General features: G+C 48.5%; 1 protein-coding gene across 6 annotated transcripts in view; it reads left to right on the top strand.

The window, feature by feature from the left end:
• Nucleotides 1-1,412: 1,412 nt before the first annotated feature.
• Nucleotides 1,413-17,459, top strand: part of NR2C2 (nuclear receptor subfamily 2 group C member 2) — a 113,218-nt gene continuing 97,171 nt past the window's right edge. For 2 of the 6 annotated variants that reach the window (XR_011461895.1, XM_070359298.1), the window contains exon 1: nucleotides 1,705-1,842. The gene's annotated coding sequence lies outside the window, so the exon portion shown is untranslated. Of the gene's footprint in view, nucleotides 1,843-2,619; nucleotides 2,994-17,459 lie in introns of those variants that run through there. The other 4 variants (XM_070359300.1, XM_070359299.1, XM_070359303.1 and 1 more) reach the window with 3 other exon arrangements.

Below are 17,459 nucleotides of genomic sequence, written 5' to 3'. Positions count from 1 at the left end.
AACGTTGAAAACCTACCTAATGGCCGGGGGAGGGGGGGGGGGGGTTGGCCGGGAAGTACACAATTACAAAGCAGTACATGTTTACAAGGATTTATCGTTAAAATACTGTGTTCCCTTAGGCATATCATTTGACCTTTCTGGTTCTCATCTTCCTCTTCCTTGAGAGGTGAAAACAAGGCATATGGGTGTGTTAAGGCATTTCCTATCAAATAAAAATATTACAAGATTATGGAGAAAATACTCAAAGTTGAGGTCACACTGATAAAAGCTAAATGGCTACTGGTTAAAAAAAAAAAAACAACAAATGGTTAAATCATCCATTTTCGAGTCAGAATTTATTAATAATAAACAAGAAAAGTTCAGGAAAAAAATCAATTAGCAGCGGATCTTAGGCCTATCAGAAGCAGGGTCATCAAGCGGTCTGGCCTATGCAATTCAGGGCGTCTCAAATAAAACGGCAGTCCGCACCATGCAAAGCAAGTCAAATCATCACTAAGAGAAATATCTAGTGAATACCTACAACCCAAGATTCATAGGATCAAGAGAATCAACTATTTGTATACGTAAGCAACTCTACAAGGAGTTTCTTTGTATACACTTAAACCATTGTTGCACTTCATTGGTAGGACTGATTGATGCTGAAGCTGAAGCTCCAATCCTTTGGCCACCTGATGAGAACTGACTCACTGGGAAAGACCCCGATGATCGGAAAGACTGAAGGCAGGAGGAGAAGGGGACGTCAGAGGATGAGACGGTTGGATGGCATCACCGACTCGATGGACATGAGTGTGAGCAAGCTCCGGGAGTTGGTGATGTACAGGGAGGCCTGGCGTGCTGCAGTCCATGGGGTCGCCAAGAGTCGGACACTACTGAGCGACTGAACTGAACGGAAGCACTGTTCAGTTTCAAATCGCGAGGAGACTCTGGACGTAAGACTTGGGGCATATATTCCAGAAAAGACAGTGACAGGCTTGGGAGGGCTTCAACACGTTACCTGATACTCCCAGAAGGTGGTGCATCCTCGGATCATCCGGACCGAGGGCACGAACAGGTCAACGCCCACCCAACAAACCACCCACTTCCGCCCTCCGGGCGCTCCGCCGCCATCACTTCTTCAGTCCACAAGCACAGAGGCTTCGGCTGGGCTCGGCGGAGGCCCGGGCGGGGGACGTTACGGCGAGAACACGGTCCCCACCCGGCCTCGAGGAGCTCGCGGGCGAGCCACCCCGAATAACGGGGAGGCCGGCGCTCCCGGCTTTTGACAACGACCAGCCAACCCCTCGCCCCGAGGACCTCGGCGTTTAAGCTCCGTGGTGGCCGTATGGCGGCGCGGCCGAGCCCGGACGGAGACCCCGGCGGAGACCGGAGGCGCCGCCCGGGCCGCGGCCGCGGAGGGGCCTGCCGGAGCGGCGCGGACGGCGCGTTCCGGCGCGCGCGCGCGCCTCAGCCAATCGCGTGCTCGCCCGCCCCCCGCGGCCGCGGCGAGGCTGGCGCTGGGAAGAGGAAGAAGAACATTCGCCCTCCTCCTCCCAGCGCGCGGGCGGCGGCGGCGGCGGCGGCACCGGGGTCACGAACTCTGACCTTTCACTGACAAAAACAATAACAAACCCCTCCTTCCCCGCGACCCCGGCGGCGCCTCCGGGCCCGCCCCCGCCGTCCAGCTCCCACCCCGGCGTCCCGTCTCTCGCCAGCTGCCCCGCGAGCCTAAGCGGCCCGGGGGCTCCCGCCAAACGCCGACGTCGGGAAGCCGGCCTCCCCCCCGCGCCCTGCCCTCCGCGCCGGGGGCCGACCCGCCGCAGACACGGGACCTGCTTCGAGGCCGCTTTGGCGCCAAATCCTGAGGTAAAAATTGAAGGGGGAAAAAAAAAAGGGCCGGGGCGGGCTCGGGCCGGCGGCGGAGGGGGCGGGCCTGGCGCGCGGACATGGAGGCGCCGCGGCTGCGGCGGCGGCTGAACCCGACCCTTTTACCTTTGCCACGGGGCGGTGGCGCCGGCCGCTTTGCATAGTGGGCCGGGCCGCTCCCCTCCCCTCCCCGCCCGCGGCCGGCGAGGCGAGCGGGCTCCCCCTGACCGGCCCGGCCGGCGCGAGGGTGGGGGCGGAGGGGGGACACCGCGGCCCCGCCTCACAGTTGGCCCTCCGCCAGCGCCGCCATTTTGTCCTCGGCGGCGACGGCTCCGGCTGGGCCGGGCTCCCCTCCTCCTCCTCCATCGCCTGCTCCTCCCAGAGCCCTCCTTCCCTCGCTCCCCAGCTCCTCTCCCCTCCGCTTCCCGTCCGCCGTTGGCGACCGCCGTGGCCCAACCGCCGTTTCTGTTTTTTTTCCCCCCCCTGAAGGGGAGGGTTGGAGGAAAGGGAGGAAGGCGGGTGTGCGAGTGCGACCTTATGAGTGACAGCTGAGGGGGTCAATTGGCGCCCAGATAGGAGAGACGGGGCCTCGCGGCCCCGCCCCCTGGGCCTTTGCTGATTGGGCTCTCCTGGCAGGGGGTGGTCCCCGCGTGGCGCGGGAGCCCTTGGCGGGGTGGGAGCAGAGACCCGGGCGCGGCGCGGGGGCCTGGGGGCGGGGCCTGAGGCCTGGGGGCGGGGCGCGGCCGGGGGCGCGTGGGACGCGCGGGGACGCGGCGAGGGCCGGGGCGCGTCCTCCGCCTGGAGCGCGTCCGGAATGAGTGCTGCTGAACAATAGTAATAAAAGTGATGAAGCATCCTGAACCCAGGGCCGTCGGCTCGTGGGATAGGGCGTTGTGGAAGCGACACCTCTTAGGGCTCCTGCCCGTGTTGTCGGCGCGGCTGCGGGCGAATCCCCTTCCTGAGGCTCAATTTCATCGACCCTAAAATGGGAGGATGGGCGTTCTTACCAGGCCGGACCTCCCTTCTCAGTTCGTGTGAGGTGCTCAACTCAGAAAATGGAGTCCAGGCTACTTTGCAAACCTCGAGTCCTGCAGAAGTGTTGTTATGGTTGAAAATGGAGTGTGGAGCCACCTGGAGTGGAAAGCTTACGGGTATGGAGGGCTTCAGAGAACAGAGGGGAATCCGGAGTATTGTCTTTTCATTCGTTGGTTAAATATGTATTCGATCAGCCCAGGGTCCTGGAATACATTCAGAGAACCAGATAGACCAGGCCCCTGCTCTTCTAGAATTGGGGGTGGGAGTGAAGTGTTGCAGGCCTGAGAAAACTGCCATTGAGTGGTCAGGGAAGGCCTCTGTGAGAAGGTGATTGAATAGAAGAAACCAAGGAAGGAGTAGCGTGAGAGAGGGAAAAGTGCAGAGCCCCAGGAGGGAGGGCGTTTGGTGTGCAGTGAGGCTGGCCGCTAGTTCATTGCTCCATCGGTTCCCCCCTCTACCTCCGAGCTGCAGTCTGTGAAATATGATAAAGGTAATGGAGAAGGGTCATCAGCGAGCGTCAAGGAAAATAAAGCCATGTAATGCATAGCTGTTGAATACATGACTTGGTGGGAAAGCATCAGAAAATCACTTTACTTCCACATTAAAATCCTTTGTCATCCCTTCAATTCCTCAGATACTTGCTGAGCCCCACTATTACCCAGGTGCTAGATGAGTTAGACATTGGTGGGTGGCAAGTATATGATTGTAATTCCAGACACCTGCGTTCTGTCCTCTCCCTCCTCAGTGTATCTCTACGTACATACTTACCCACAGATGTAGGCAGAAGCTAGGGTTGGGGTTAACAGTGCCAGGATTTACGAGCCCTGTGACTTTGGCTAAGTTCTTTAACTGTTTTGAGCCTCGGTGTCTTCATCTGAACAGTGAATAGAACTTTCCTTCTAGAATTCAGGATTAAATGAGTTAAATGTAAATAAGGAGCTTAGAAAAGTGTGTAGTAAGTGCTCACAGTTGGAGTTATTGTCATGAAGAACTAGCTGTCTGGAAAAGACATTAGATGGTTAAGTGAGGCAAACAGTGAAATTTTTAGACAATGTGGTGTAGGGCAAAACACTGGACTAGAACTCTGGGGAACTAATTTTGGCTCTTATGCTTTCAGCTGGTCGCTTGGCATCCAGGCCAAAAGTGTATTTAGAAAGAGAAGTAGTGGGACTCATACTATTAACAAAACTGTGCAGAGCTTTACAATTTATAAAATTCTCTTACAGGCATTATGGTGCTCAAGCCCTACCAGGACATAATGCTAGAGGTCCTTTTCCTCCTCCCTATTTTCAAACGTTTCTAAGACTTTTCATCATTTTCTTATGCCTGTATTCCAAGCTCGTGCACGAAACACACCGGCCTGCTTTCAGCTTCCTTGAAGGGTTGGCTTACCTTTACCCCAGGCCCTTTCAGATGCTCTTCCCTCTTGCTTAAAACCCACATTTGCTGTTGCTCGCCATGCCGGCCCCCTCACCCCCCACCCAAGTCCTGCAGATGTCGGCATAAGCCTCACTTCCTTAGGGAGTCCCACTCTGATCCCCCATACCAGTCTAGATCAACTCCTTTTTCTTTACACTGTGTTCTTTTCCTTTATAACATTTCTCTCTGCATAATTACATTCCGTAAATGTGATCGTTTGATGGATACCTTTACCATCAGTAAGATTCCCTTTACCTTATGCGAGCAGGAATAATTTTGCACATCATTGTATTTCCAGCACTTAGCATAGTGGCTCAGTGACTGCTTGTTGAGTGATTGAATTGTTGATACTTTTGATATCTCTGATAAGCTGCTGCTCATTACTGGTGTGTTTTTATGTGGATTTGTTTAGCGGTTAAGAAGCAGTGTCAGCAGTAAAATAAGTATCTGCTACAGTATTTGGGTGAGTTAGGAAGTGGTTTCTCAGAGTGTGGCATTGTCTGCAGACATGGTGTGCATGCATCAGTCGTGTCCAACTTTTTGCGACCCTGTGGACTGTAGCCCACCAAGCTCCTCTGTCTGTGGAATTTTCCAGGCAGGAATACTGGAGTGGGTTGTGGTTTTCTATTCCAGGGGTTCTTCCCTATCCAGGGATTGAACCCATGTCTCTTGTCTCCTGAATTGGCAGGCAGATTCTTTACCCCTGTGCCACCTGGGAAGTCCATAATATGTGTAAGGAACCTGAGGGGAATCCTTTTTTACCCACCTAATGTGTTTGTTTATGGTTTTTTATTTTTATGAGATAAATAGATAATTGTATCATAAGTAAACTGCATGTAAGTTAGTGCGAATGGAACTCTGCTGCTGCTGCTAAGTCGCTTCAGTCGTGTCCGACTCTGTGCGACTCCATAGACAGCAGCCCACCAGGCTCCCCCGTCCTTGGGATTCTCCAGGCAAGAACACTGGAGTGGGTTGCCATTTCCTCCTCCAATGCATGAAAGTGAAAAGTGAAAGTGAAGTCGCTCAGTCGTGTCCGACTCTAGCGACCCCATGGACTACAGCCCACCAGGCTCCTCCGTCCATGGGATTTTCCAGGCAAGAGTACTGGAGTGGGGTGCCATTGCCTTCTCCGAATGGAACTCTAGTAAACAGCGTATGTATTCTTGCCATTTACTTTAACTGGAGGATTAGAGCACAGTGTGATTTTTCTTGAAATAAAAAATGCTGGTCTTACTCTTATCACAGAGGATCAAAGGACAAAGAAGAAGACTTAGTGAGCTTGCAGAGAGTTGGCAATTCAGTCTTTGTAGCCATTAATTTAAAATAGTTACCTTTTCAAAGATGAATCATGCAATAGAGTTATTGAAAATCACCTTGTAATTGCTTTACCAACATCACAAGCGCATTTGTCAGGTATATATCAAGCTTCTGCTTAAGAGTCTGGTAAATGGAACATTTCTGTTGACTTATTTTATATAATACAGATATTGCAAATGTTACAATATTTTTAGAACAGTCACCCTTTTATTCACTTATTTTTGGATTTTTTTTTTTCTGTCCTGTTTAAGAATTTTTTGGTATTATTTTTCAATCCAGCACTTTTGATTCCTTGAACTCCTTAGGGTAACCAAAGAACTCATAGTTTAGTGGAAAAACTAAATATATCTGTGTGTGTGTGTGTATATATATATATATATATATGTATTATTAAATTATTTGTTGCTTTTGGCAGTTTTATTTACGGTGACCTTTAAGTTTTGTTGTCATAAACATGCCTTTCAGAAAGAGGAAAAACTTTGTGATAACCCCAGTTTATGAGGGCTTCTGGGAAGTTTTAGTGATTGTCTCCAAGAAGTCAAGTTACTCCTGTCTCTGGAACTTTAAGTGGGGAGATTCCCTGCTTGTAAGATGGGGAGGCGGGGAGCCAGCACTGAGACTGGGGTCGGGACAGGGGCCTCTTGCTCCTTGGGCGGCACAGGGAGCACGGCGGTTGTGCCTGTGGCTCCTGAAGCCGTGGCACTGAGCGCCGGCCCGCATGTCTTGCTCCCTGAATGTCTCTGCATTTCCAGGACTCTCTCGGAATTTTTACCCTTGAGTCCTCTTTCTTTTGTGCCGTGTGCTCCTTTAGTCCCAGAGCATCCGTGGAGCAGATGCTAGTCCCCCTTAAACAGAACTGCATGGGAAAAACCTGGGAAGGATCCGTGCTACAGCTCATCAAGGCTAGCCTCCCACCTGCTGCAGAAGTCCTCTGTCGGAGGTTAGTTTCCTCTTCTCACTTTGTTGCTCGTTATAGGGAACTTACTGTAGACTTTTTTTCCTCCGGGTATGATTATCACCTTTAACCGAATCTGTCACGCATTGAGAAGATAGGCTCTTCCTTACCTGTTGGAGTTTCTTTTGCCTCAGCATACTCGGCCTGGGGGCTGAGATTCTCTGTGTGACCCAACCCTGCCATTCTCTCCCCATAGCCCTTGTCAGGGACAGCTGCTTCCTGCTTTCCATCCTTTCTTCAGGTATCCTGAGTGCTTGAGTGTAAGCTGCAGGGACTCTACAAAGCCAAGTCTCCCTGGGAACACTCAGCTAGTAAGTCACAGTGATGGTGGGGGAGTGGATAGAGGACTTGAAAGCCCAGATTAGGTCATTGGCTTAGGACACTCTTAGGGGACAGAAAGAGCAGCTTTCTATCCCAGCATCTGGGGTCTGGGAGCAGAGGGGTGGGATGGAATTAGGATGGGAAAGGAAGAGACTGGTTCAGATACTCAAGTATCTTTCTGATTACCCACGGGCTCCAAGGAGCCTGTAATCATGACAGCCAGCCTGAGGCAAAGTGTGATTTTTAGGGACAATAAAAATTACCTGCTTCACTGTAATAAGAGGCCTTGAAGTCCATAGTAGGAGGGCTTCCCTCATGGCTGTCAGTGGTAAAAAACTCGTCTGCCAGGCCAAGAAATGTGGGTTCAGTCCCTGAAGGAGGAATTGGCAACCCACTCCATTTATTCTTGCCTGGGAAATCCCATGGACAGAGAAGCCTGGCAGACTACAGTCCATGGGTTGCAGAAGAGTTGAACGTGACTGAGTGACTAAATGACAACAAAAGTCCTTAAAAGGAGGTGAAACCTTTTATTCTAATATTATGGACAAATAATGCTGAAGATTCTGATTCCTTGAAGTGTTAGTGAAGTCAGTAGGGAGGAATTTCATGCCAGTGATAGAAGAGGCTATCATTCTCTCCTGCTTGGATTAGCGGAACGTGTGAGAGAAGGTGTTGAGGCTTGGAAAACGGAGTGAGTGGTATCCGAAGAGCGGGGAGAGAAGTGAGAGGCTGCTGGGCCGGAGAGCAGATCTGAGGCGGCATGGTTTTCCTGGGCGACACCTGACGTTTTTTGTTCATGTTCTCCAGTAACCGCCTGCCTCTGTGTGCCAGGTAGGTCTCCACTGAGAAAGATAGCCGGCCGAGACTGGATGGCTCTTAGGAAGTTAATTCCATGAGGTTTCAGGATGTGTCTCCCCTGGTGGTGGTGATTATATAGTGTACCTGATTGTGCAGTATTTGTCGAACATTCAGAAATGTCACTTGTAGCGCCCTCATGGCCTCTCATCCCCTGCTCCATCGCTTTTGGAATGATGCATACTTCTACTAGGTTGGTTAGGTGAATAAGCCTAGAATTATTGAAAATCACCTTTTACCAAGGTTAAAAGCAGATGTCTCAAAGTGCAAGTCAGCCTTTTGTTGAAAAGAATATGTTTATCATTCAGTCGCTCAGTTGTGTCTGACTCTTTGTAACCCCATGGACTGCAGCACACCAGGCCTCCCTGTCCATCACCAACTCCCAGAGCCCAGTCAAACTCATTCCATTGAGTCAGTGATGCCACGCAACCATCTCATCCTCTGTCATCCCCTTCTCCTCCCGCCCCCAATCTTTCCCAGCTTCAGGTGGCTGAAGTACTGGAGTTTCAGCTTCAACATCAGTCCTTCCAGTGAATACTCAAGACTCATCTCCTTTAGGATGGACTGGTTTGATCTCCTTGCTGTCCAAGGGACTCTCAAGAGTCTTCTCCAACACCACAGTTCAAAAGCATCAATTTTCAGCACTCAGCTTGCTTTAGGGTCCAACTCTTACATCCATACACGACTACTGGAAAAACCATAGCTTTGACTAGATGGACCTTGGTCAGCAAAGTAATGTCTCTGCTTTTGAATGTGCTGTCTAGGTTGGTCATAACTTTTCTTCCAAGGAGCAAGCGTCTTTTAATTTCATGGCTGCAGTCACCATCTGCAGTGATTTTGGAGCCCCCCAAAACAGTCTGACACTGTTTCCACTGTTTGCCCATCTATTTGCCATGAGGTGATGGGACCAGATGCCGTGATCTTCGTTTTCTGAATGTTGAGCTTGAAGCCAACTTTTTCACTCTCCTCTTTGACTTTCATCAAGAGGCTCTTTAGTTCCTCTTTGCTTTCTGCTGTAAGGGTGGTGTCATCTGCATATCTGAGGTTATTGATATTTCTCCCGGCAATCTTGATTCCAGCTTGTGCTTCATCCCGCCCAGCGTTTCTCATGATGTGCTCTGCATATAAGTTAAATAAGCAGGGTGACAATATACAGCCTTGACGTACCCCTTTCCTGACTTGGAACCAGTCTGTTGTTCTGTGTCCAGTTCTAATGGTTGCTTCTTGACCTGCATACAGATGTCTCAGGAGGCAGGTCAGGTGGTCTGGTATTCCCATCTCTTTCAGAATTTTCCACAGTTGGTTGTGATCCACACAGTCAAAGGCTTTACAGTACAGATTTTTTAAAACTTAACTTTTTTAAGAATGTATTATTTTTGGCTGCACTGAGTCTTTGTTCCTGTGCATCGGCTTTCTCTAATCACAGGGAGGTGAGGCCACTCTCTGGGTGTGTGGCCTTGTCCTCCCAGCGGCTTCTCTGGCTAGGGAGCGCGGGCTCCAGGCGCACAGGCTTCAGCAGTCGCAGCTACCAGGCCCTGGAGTGCCGGCTCAGTAGTTGGGGCACTTGGCTCAGTTGCCGCGCAGCATGTGGGGTCTTCCCGTGCTCAGGATCAAACCCATGTCCGCTGCACTGGCAGGCAGATTCTCAACAGTGGCCGTCAGGGAAGTTCTAAATGTATAACATGTCTCTTTTCTGAAGAGATAAAAGATAGTTTTTTAAAGTAGGAAAATTTTCAAGTGAAGAAAAGATAGCATTGCATCAGAAGGCACATATGGATCTTCCTTGATTTATGATGGGGTTATTCATAAGTTGAAAATATACATAAAAGGGCACTGCTCCTAAGTCGCTTCAGTCATGTCCGACTCTGTGTGACCCCATAGACGGCAGCCCACCAGGCTCCTCTGTCCATGGGATTTTCCAGGCAAGAACACTGGAGTGGGGTGCCATTAAAAATGCGCGTGATACACCTAACCTACCAAAGACCGAAGCTGACCTTGTTTACCTTAAATATGCTCAGAACACTGACACTAGCCTGCAGTTGGCAAAATCGTGTAGTGGAAGTCTATTTTATAATTATTGACTGTGTCCAGTAATTCATTGACTACTATATTGAAAGTGAGAAACACAATAATTTTAGCAGTTTAATTGTTTAACTGTAACAGTAATGATTGTAACAGTAGATCATGTGACTGACTGGGAGGTAGCCAGATGCCACTGCCCGGCATCATGAGAGGATCATAAATGTATACTGCTAGCCTGGGAAGAGTTCAGAATTCACAAACAGAAGTGCAGTTTCTACTGAATGCATATCCCTTTCACACCATAGTAAAGTTGGAAAATCATGTTATACCACCTTAAGCTCTGGGCAGGAATGCTCAGAGGAACGCCAGTCATTAGCACTCCAAACTAGAAATAATCTAAATGCTCATCGGCTGTAGAATGGATAAGTAAGTAGTGCCACAGTCATGTGCTGGAACACTGCACAGGAGTGAAAATGCACTCGCTGCTCATGGTTATCACAACTGTGAGCAGAGAAGCCAGAGCCAGGAAAACTGTACTAACATACAGCTGAGAAACAAGCAGAAGGAATCCCTGAGCATGGAAGGCAGGGCAGCAGGGGAGAGGCGGCCCTGAGGGGCGTCGGGGGGCTTCCAGGTGCCGGTGGCGCTCTGAGGGGGTGCGGTTTGTGTGTGTGTGTTCACTGAGTGAAAATGCATGGAGCTGCTTCATTATGAGTTGTGTGCAGTTTTGTATCTGCATGTTAGGCTTCAGTAGAAAAATTTTTACGTTAAAGATTGTAGAATTATCCTTGTTACTTTTAATCAGTATGATTATTATGTCGGTAAAATTTATAAGGCGAAAGTGTGTTCACGTTCCAAAGGAACTGTCGTGTTGCTGTCTGGGTGGAGCTAGGTCAGAAATTTCTGTAATACTGAAACATCAATCACATGTTTAGGAATCAGTGTTAGCGTTAGTCGCTCAGTCATGCCCGACTCTTTGCGACCCATGGACTGCAGCCCACCAGGCTCCTCTGTCCATGAGGTTTTCCAGGCAAGGATACTGGAGTGGGTTGCCATTTCCTTCTCCTGGGGATCTTCCCAACCCAGGGATCGAACCTGGGTCTCCTGCACTGCAGGCAGATTCTTTACTGACTGAGCTACAAGGGAAGCCCTGTTTCAGAATTAGTGGTTTTATACGTAAGTTACTAAAGATCCAGCAAGCTGATGTAAGCCGTTTGTTCCTTTGGATGACTAGCTGGTCTCCTGTCACTCTTTATAATTCTCTTCTGTTGACTTTGTCTTTCAGGAAACTATTTTGAAGGGCAGTCTGGTGCAGAAGGAAGGCTGTGGTTTTAGAGTCAGAGAAGCCTGAGTTAGAACCCCAGGTACATTTTTTCCAACTAGGTGGCTTGGAACAAGTTGAGTAAACTGAGGCTCCTTTTTTTTCCCCCCTGTCTGCATTGGTGGAGCTAATAATGTTGCACCTACTCAGAAGGAATGGATTTAAGGATTAAATGCTGCCTACTGTGACTTCACTTTCACTTTCATGCATTGGAGAAGGAAGTGGCACCCCACTCCAGCACTCTTGCCTGCAGAATCCCAGGGACGGGGGAGCCTGGTGGGCTGCCGTCTATGGGGTCGCACAGAGTCGGACACAACTGAAGCAACTTAGCAGCAGCAGCAGTGATATCAGGCACGTTGTAGGTGCTCCGAAAAGCTGTCGTGCTTTCCTCCCGTCTCTCGCTGGGCCACACTCATAGAAACCGGGAGCGTGCGTTTCGTCCTTGCCGTTGGGCCCTTGGTAAACTGAGGAGAGCCCCCGCAGTGAGCAGTGGCGTCTCAGGACAGGTCTCCACATGGAGACCCGAGGCGTTGCTCTGGTCGCTGGGACTCCACAGAGATGAGAGCCGCTCCTCTTCCCCGCTAGTCTCTGCTCACCCGCCTCCCCAGCTCCCACGCACCTCCACTGTCCTTTCCTGGACCCCAGACTTGTTACAGGGAAGAAGCAAGTTTCCTGTGGGCATAGGAAATCACCTGGCCCCAAAGCTAAGTCATCTTTGAGTCTCTCTCTGACAACAGGCTGTGTACCTCAGCTTGGCCCGATGGTGTTCTCGTAGCATCTTCCGTGCCGATGCGCACTCACCGAATCTGTCACCTGATCTGTTTCTTGCCTTCAGGTCGATCTGTGGTTTCAAGTCTTGAGCTGTGTATTTCTGATTTTTTAAGTTCTCAGGTGTTTTATATTAATATTTTCGTTTTTATTTTCTCAGTACAAAGAGACTTCTGACAGTCATAGCATAATAATACTTACACTGAATACCTTGTTGCCTGTCTAGAAGTCCTGTTGTTGTTGTTGAGTCAGTCAGTCGTGTCCGACTCTTGCGACCCCATGGACTGTAGCCCATCAGGCTCCTCTGCCCTTGGGATTTCCCAGGCAAGAAGTTCTATACGCGGTAGTATTTTGCGAATAGTTGTTGGTGTTGGTTTATTTTCAAATGTTTTTGAGATTTATCCTAATTCAGCCCTTTCATTTCTCAGATGTGCAGTTTAATAGGGTGAATTATAAATATTGTATGAGCACATAATACATATACATATGTAGTTAAATTTCATGTGGCTCTTATGTCAAAATAAGGGGCCTATCCCCGATTATAATATGCGTTTGGATACAGTTTGTTGCTGCTTTCTCGCGGCTTTGGGATTGGTGCTGGCAGTAGCGCCATGCACCGCACGCCTGCTGTGTGCCTGGCACAGTGCCAGGCCTTTTATATATGTGTTAAGACCTCTTCTTCATGATAATCTCATGCGGTCCAGTATCAGAGAGAGCAGCTTAGAAGCCTGCCAGGGCCTCTGAACCCAGTATATTTGTTTAGATGAGGAAATATCAAGGCAGTAAGTCTTTAATGGTATGTAATTTGGGCCACATACTGTATAAATAAGGACGATGTGAATCGGTTCTTTGTGAAGGGGAGGCAGGCTGACCCATTCCTGTCAGTGAAGACAGAGTTTCCTTGTCCCACGACGTGTTTATTGTCATTTGAGACATCGGCCTCTCAGCCTGCTCCTGGGGAGAGCACGGCCGGGCTGTTCTCCAGCTCCCTGGGGTTCGGGTGTTCCCAGGCTGAGCCCCGCTCTCGCTGCAGTGGGATCTGCAGCCCCCCGCTGAAAGCAAAGACACCCTGGTTGCAAAGTTTGGTCAGCTGGATGCTTTCTGTAAATCTGGAAGAGTTGGTTAAAGTCACTGCTGTGTCCTCTTTGTTGTTGTTAAGAGTGATACCGATCTACTTGTATTTGAAGGAATTTGTGTTCTAAAACCTCCTGCCACAGAAGGCCAAGCAATGGTAATTTTACTTCTGCCCTTCTGTGGTCTCTATGATGGTTTTATGTGCTGCGCCCTGTTGCCGTTTGTGTGCTGAAAAGACATGCTAGTTCAGGTTAAGACTGTATCCCTAGTCTTTATTGCCACCACTTTCTAACTGGCCTTCCGTAGACCGTTTTCTGTCACCTCCTCACTGTCCCCCGAAGGATTTTTTTTTTTTTTGGAAGAGCCGGATACGACCACTTTGTTTGTTTCTCTGCCACACCGCTGGCAGCTCTTGTTGTCTTCAGTGTCTGCCCCTCTCCTTGGCCGCTCCAGCCGTCTCCCCCAGGTTGCCTGCTGGCCCTTGACCCTGCTGTCCTCCTCTGGTCTGCCGGTCTGTCTGAGCTCTGCTTAGAACTCTCTCCCACCCGCCCTGTGTTGGTTTGCTCCATTCCACTTCCCTTCAAGACCAGTCCACAGGCTTCTCTCCTGTGAAACTGTCATCTCTTCTTCCTTTGAACTGTAGCATTTACCTTGCTCAGCTCTTACTGGTTTCCTTCATAAGTTCTTCAAGGACAAGGACTTTCTCCTTTATTTCTTCTTGTTACTCATGCTCAGCAGTCAACTTGTTGCCTAGTTATTTTAAAAGGATGGATGGTAGTTGAACTTGGTTAGTTTAAAACCACCATAGGAAAGTATTCCATAGTAGGTAGGTTTTATTGTTGTTTAACTTAGGGTACGTGGTTTTCTGCTCTTTGGTTAATTAGGAAAGGGGGGGGTGCGGTGCTCCAGGGTTAGAAGCCGAGCTGGTGAGCGCCAGCCTTTGAAGCCCTGTGCTTCTGAACCGAGAGCTGCATTAGTGTCCTGCCCACGGTGCTGGTAAGTGCAGGGCCTGGGCTGCAGTGACCACGCAGTGAGTGTCAGTTACTTCAGCATGGCGCTGCTTCGCTCTGCCAGCAAGGCTGTTGTCAAGGGCTTTGTCTAGTTTGTAGTATCTAAACAGTAGTGTTTTCTGTTTTGTTTTTCAGATTTCAAATGCAGAATTATGTTGTACTAGTGATTATGGCTTTTCAAACTACATGTAGACATAACCCACTGTTCCCCAGAGCCGCTGTTTCTTGAAAGACACCCCCTAATTGATAACCATCTCCCAATACCCTTTGCAAGGCTTTGCCCTTCCCTGTGTCCCAGGGGCCACCTGTGGCTGGGGTAGCCAGGAAAACAAGCCCTGAGGGGAGCCTGACCCCCTGACATTGTCTTTTTTCTCTAGGGCATTTAAGTCAAAGGTTCCCCCTCACTTCCTGATGTCACTAGAGGATGCTGCTTTACTTATTTCTCACTACACTGTGATGCCTGCAAGAAGCAGCCTCTGTCTTCTTTGGTTTATACCTGAGAATAAGATGCGGTTTGCAGCTTAACATGTTTTTTCAAATATGATGAAATGGAATATGTTTTTAAAAATTTCTCTGTCTCCTACCTGGTCTCACTGGATTTAAATCAGTGTTGGAAGCACTTTTCATAGTTTTAGTCTCTCTCATATTCTGTTAGTCTCTGCTTGCTTTTCCAGAGGTGCACATTCGTCCTTGTTCATTTGTAAGCATTTCCTAAGCTGCCTTTGGTGATGCCTGTAGCTTCTTTGGTGGCCGAAAACTAACAGATCAAGAATTAAAAGACATAGAGTATTGGGGTGGCCAGAAAGTTTATTCCGGTTTTCCCACAGCACCTTATGGGAAAAACTCAAACGAACTTTTTGGTCAATCCAATATATAAAGGAAGGTTGTTGCTCTGGGTATTGAGTGTTTGCTTTTGACCAAGAGGTTGGCGTGGAAGGGAGAGCTAGGGGGAGGGGTGCCTGCCCCAACAGAGAGCAAGCCTGAGCTGTAAAGGGTAGTGTCAGATGATGAAGTAGACAGAGGAAGGCAGGACAGGTGTGCGGTAGAGCAGAGAACCGCGAATCACATCCTCAGGGAAGCTCAAGCTGTCATTGCAGACAAGTGAGGAAAGCTTAGACTGTTCCATGAATGGGGTTGAAAATTGATCATCCGTATTTGAAGAAAATTCATTGGGCCTTTTGTCTACCTCTGACTCAAGAGTTAATTTGCAGATGGATTGAGAACTTAAATGTGAGAGTCGTAAACATATTAAAAGTAGGCTTTTGATTTTGGGGTAGGACAGAATTTTCATAAATAAAGGTACAAACTGTAAAGAAAAAAAAAAATTCAGCCTTATGAAACTTAAGAACTTCCTTTCGTCGAAAGACACCATGAAGAAAGCAAGCAGATGAGCTGAAGAGTAGAAGATATTTATCATTTATATAATCAACAGAGGATTAATATGCAGAATGATTGGCTTTTCTGAACTTAACAGCTAACTGCTACTTCTCTGAGACCTAATGTCTGTAATCACCAGTCATTAGCAGGATCTTGGGACCCCTAAGCCTAATCTGAGGTTGGTGAGTCCTGCAGACTTAGTGTTAAAGTGAGTCACTGCAGAAAGGTTTCTGAGTTACTATCAGACAGTCACCTGTAAAATCCTTTTCACTTCATATGTCGGAGGGTCAGGCACCTCTTTTAGGGACACCTGGTAGAAAGGTATGCCTTTCTAATACTTCATTATTTCTCTACTCTAATACTCAATGGTATTTCCCTAACACTGTTTTTTAATACTCAAGTTCATGGACTTCTTGTATCAAAACGCACTTGACAGCAACACGAACGCTAGTAACACCTCAGAGCGCTGCAGTCACCGCTGCGTGTTTGGACATTATTTCTTAATGTAGTATGTCTGTTTAGATTTTATTTCTTAATGTAGTGTATCTGTTTGCTATCTTTATCCATCTGATTCCTTAGCTCTTATTTATGGTTTTGAGGAAAAAAGATTAGAGCTCTATACTTTCCACATATAGTAGTGGGCTTCTTATCAAGTTGATTTCTGGTACGTGTGAAGTCTTTTTTCTTTTTTCCTCTGTCTCTTACTAGTTTGAACCAGACTGTAATAGGGGAAGAGACAAGAGTGTTTCTCAAAGCTTTTTCTTGTAGAAACAAAGAGGAGTAAACAAATGTTAAAATCCTTGGCTAGTTATTAAAAGAATAAACAATCAGAAACACTTCCTCCCTCATCTTGGACCTGATCTTGTTCTGTGAAGACAATCCACTGAGACTGGTGACCTGGGGTCATTGTCAAGGTTGGTGTAATTCCTGCTCTTAGAGGACAGTGATCCTTGAAGTCAGGGGCCATTCTTCTCTTTGTCTGTCATGGTTTCATTCTCCATTTCTCTCTCATTTTGGTAAGAAAATAATCTGAAGGGGAATTAGTGATAATAGAAATGGTGGCTGTCTAATAGTGGATAGAATAATATAGGTTACCAGAGTGAAAAAGTTCTATAGACATCAGTGCTTAAAGTAACACTTTAGGTGAGAACTATGGAAAGTGTTCTGTAAAATTGCATTGCAGAATATTCAGTGCCTGAGGAGTGGCCAGGCACACGGACTGTATGTGCGTTTTGTGTACTACACACTCGATTGGACCATATAGATTTTATGTGTGAATGCTGAGAGTAAGTCACACAGGAGCTTTAAATTCCTGTTAACCATGGGTCTGTGCAGTCAGTAATGAAGTCTGCCTTGTCCAGAAAGTGGGTCCAAAGTGGAGTCCCTTTATCCTAGGTTCACTGTGGCAGAGTTATTGGAAAGGGTTTAGGGCCTACTCAGGGTTTCCTTGATGGCCCAGAGGGTAATGAATCCACCCGCAGAGCAGGAGGTCCCCTGGAGAAGGGAATGGCTACTTATTCCAGTATTCTGGCCTGGAGAATCCCATGGATAGAGGAGCCTGGCGGGCTACAGTCCGAGGGGTCGCAAAGAGTCGGACACGACTGGGTAGCCGACACGTAAAGACCCCTCGGGAGCGTTGCTGCATGACCGGAAGAGACCAGGGGTCAAGTGTCATCAAGGTGCCTGCACTCCAGTGCTCCTGACCCAGGAGACCAGCACCGTGTCGGCTCTTTAGACGATCTTCCTCAATTTTGAGGCAAATGGTGGCATAATTTTTCTAGTAACATAAAGCTGAATTATTTGTGTTTCTAATTTAATGAGGACTTAAAAGTATAAATTGATAAATTAACGGGTACCATGTTCTTAGCCCCCTTCAGTACTGTCGTCTCCTTACTGCTTTTGTTACTGTTCGCTTTTTAGCCCCTGAGTGAGGTGTGTTAGCACCCGGCAGGGCTTTGCCTCTTGCTCGGTCACTAGCAATGGGAGCGTAGCTGCCGACAGCAGTCTAGCGCTCTGTCTGGAGGTCGACCTTACAGCTTTCTCAGAGAGCCACCTTCGCGTTCAGCGCGCTGTGACACAGGCCGTCCACAGAGATGGCGGTGCTTCCCACCTGCCTGAGAGCTGAACCAGGCTGTTACAACCC

Source organism: Bos mutus, chromosome 22, assembly GCF_027580195.1.
Source record: "Bos mutus isolate GX-2022 chromosome 22, NWIPB_WYAK_1.1, whole genome shotgun sequence".
NCBI lineage: Eukaryota > Metazoa > Chordata > Mammalia > Artiodactyla > Bovidae > Bos > Bos mutus.
Note: the sequence above shows the minus strand (reverse complement) of the source record. Positions and strands in the feature narration are given on the sequence as shown.